General features: G+C 39.6%; 1 pseudogene; it reads right to left on the bottom strand.

Moving 5' to 3' along the window:
• Positions 1-752: 752 nt before the first annotated feature.
• LOC134233450 (uncharacterized) lies at positions 753-2261 on the bottom strand (annotated as a pseudogene).
• Between the last annotated feature and the right edge of the window lie 937 nt (positions 2262-3198).

Below are 3198 nucleotides of genomic sequence, written 5' to 3'. Positions count from 1 at the left end.
TCTTAGAGCAAGTTACATCGGCTAAGTATCTAGGGATCACCATAACGTCAGACATGAAATGGAACACACATATTGCCAACATATGTAAAAAAGCTAACAACACTCTCGGCTTCTTGAAAAGAAATCTAAACATCAGTAACCCTAGCTTAAAGGAAAAGGCATACAAAACGCTAGTCCGACCAACATTAGAATATGCATGCTCAACCTGGGACCCATATCAACAAAACAACATCAACAAACTGGAGGGAGTTCAGAAAAGAGCGGCTAGATACGTAAGAAACAACTACAACTACAATAGTGCAACATCAGTGTCCAATATAGTGAAAGACCTAAACTGGGCAGTACTACAAGACAGAAGAAAGAACACACGACTATGCCTATTCTACAAGATCGTTAACAGCAAAGTGAAAATAGACCCTAGTGATAAGCTAATACCAACAGGAAGAGCAAGCAGAGCCCATAATGGCAACTCATTCAGGCAACAAAAATGCTCAACAAATATTAGACGGGATTCCTTCTACCCGAGGACAATCAGAGACTGGAACGCCCTCCCCTCCAGTACAGTGTCCGCAGTGAGCCTTGAATCCTTCAAGACTCACCTGGCTGCCTAATTTATTCTGCTCTGTTTTTAAACTCACTACTTGTATAGTTGCACCTTTTTTAACGCGCACACCCTACACAGTGGCAGAATAATCAGCTTATTGATGGCGGCCGCTTTCCGGTAGAAGTAGAAGTATTTCCCAGTTAATGTTTACCTCACTATGTCACTGGATGTAAAGAAAGGATACTAAATACAGAACCATGCAAACATACTGTATAGTTCCGGGAAAAAAAACGGATTTAAAAGTTCCGAATTGGTGGCTCGGTTTAAGCCCTATACAGAATGGAGCACTAATATACAGTGTATACCTAGTCCACATCCACTTGATTTGCAATATCACTGACATGCTCTTCCATAATACGAAAACGTTCCTGCCCAAGGAAGGTACGACCATTCCATCTCGTAACCACAATTCCGACGTTAACTATTTCGTTAGATTGCATGTACTTCAACAGGCGGCGACCTGCCCCATGTTCACCTCCATCCCAGTAGCTTTCCTGTAACTTTCCTGAGTTGTCTATAAATCTATAAACTAAGATGCGATGATCTGCCTCCGCCGAAACAGGATCAATGCTCACTTTTTTATAAAGCTCATTCACCTCCTCTATCGCGTGAATTTTTCTTCCCGTGGCAAAAATCTTCGGAATTCTTTACCCTGGTCGGTTCTGTGTATACGATGTTCACATTATCCAGTTTCGCTGTTTCCTCCGGACCGATCTTAAGCGCATCTGATATTTCCAGCTTTGGGAGAGGGTCACATATCGTTGTCCATTCGGCATAACCACACGCCCCTTTTCAATTTTACATGTTATATGTTGTTTTCTGAAGGAGTCGGAAATTTCGTATAAACGCTTACGCTCCTCCAATGTTGACGCTGGCTCTTGGGCTGTAATGTAGAATGGTAGTTCCACCTTTTCTGCCTTTTTCTGTTTCTGAGCGCGGAGAAGTTCATCCTTTTTCCTGCCGTCCACCAATTTACCAGTGATGGATACTGGCCTTGAATTAATCGTTCCTCTTACGCTATTTCTGTGTATTCGGACAAACTTCACCTCAACCCCAAGATATTCCTTCAAAATGTTAGGAACCTGTTGATCCAGCTTTTCATCCGATGCGTATGCTAAATTATGAATCATAATATTGTCACGCATTGATCGCGATCTCAAGTCTGTAATTTCTGACTCCATGTTCTGCATTCTGCGGTCCATATGTATCATCATAGCACGCATTAGGTCAAGCTCTCTGCGTAATTGTGCATTCTCTGACCTCACAAAATATAGTTCATCACTGTTACTTTCAGATTGTTCTGCGACATACTTCAAGGAAGTTGTTAACCCAGTTTCATGATCTTCGATCAATGACGTAATCCTTGTTAATTCACTCTCTACATGTTCATATTTCGGTAACTTTTTACTTATACCCTGCAACGTTTTCTGTACATTTTTAAGACCATTTTCTATAGACTCAACTTTTTCCTTTTCTTCAGCTATTGATCTTTCTGCCGATTCCTCGGGTGAACTCTGTTCAGTTCTTTTGTTCCGTGAGTTGTTTACGCGTCCACCTTTAGCTTTACCAGCGTTCGAAGACATTTTTCTGTTTTTGCCGCTAAAGTCTGAATGTAACACAAATATTCACCGATAATCACAGAGAACACACATAAATACAATCCCTGGACAAGATTTGTAGAAAATTTTGACCAACATCCACCTTAAATCGACCAACTTTACTGAGCCGACAATTACACGTCCATGCTGACCAATCACGTGACAGGGGTTTTTTTCTATTATTAATCGGTTATAATTGTTTTTGTTAAGTGTATTGTATAGACAGTCACACATAGGTAAAGAAACATGGGGGGTTGAAGTTTTTGTGTTGACCTAATGGAGTTTTGGCCCAACGGAAGACGGAAGAAGAGGAGGGATACTCTATATAATTTGGTGAAGATGCCGATTGCTCAAGGCATTGTATGAGATGATTTAAGAATAGAATATCGTGGCAATGTAGCAAAAAAAATTCAGGTAAGTTGAAAGGAATATAGAAATAACTTAAAGTTTATGTTGTATGAAGAAATCAAGAGAGTTCCGAATGTGAAGTTGTGAAGTAGCTTGGTCCTTTTTGGTCATTTCATCTTTGTCAAGAACTATTAGGTTTTTAAAAGCCATGCACATCAGATTTTTTTTGTTTTATAAATAAAGGATTTATTCGTTATTTTAGTGTAGATTCTTGTTTCTGGAATTGGTTAGATTGGCTGAATTGACCAATCAGAAATAAGAGACTATCTTTGGTTTTGCTTAGACGTAAAAAAAAAAACCTCCCTTGTCTTTGTTTAGAACAATCAGATAATGACTCGGGCTTCTCCGTCAGAAAAAAGGAAATTTGAAGTACATGTATTGCAATTACGTAGTTATCTTTAAACTGTAAGCTACACAATAAATAAACATAGTTATTGAATGATACAACGAAATTCTTATCGTACGGTCTATCTATAGTAGTTTTCACAGTTTTCCCAGAATGCACGACCATGAAGCCGAGCATGCGTATTCAACGAATTTGGACTAATGTAGTAGCCTGGTCCCCTGTCTCATCCTTGCCAAGGCAGG

Source organism: Saccostrea cucullata, unplaced genomic scaffold, assembly GCF_032062105.1.
Source record: "Saccostrea cucullata isolate Sc308-1 unplaced genomic scaffold, CSIRO_AGI_Scuc_v1 ctg23194, whole genome shotgun sequence".
Classification (NCBI taxonomy): domain Eukaryota; kingdom Metazoa; phylum Mollusca; class Bivalvia; order Ostreida; family Ostreidae; genus Saccostrea; species Saccostrea cuccullata.
This window is presented reverse-complemented; position numbering and strand designations above follow the sequence as displayed.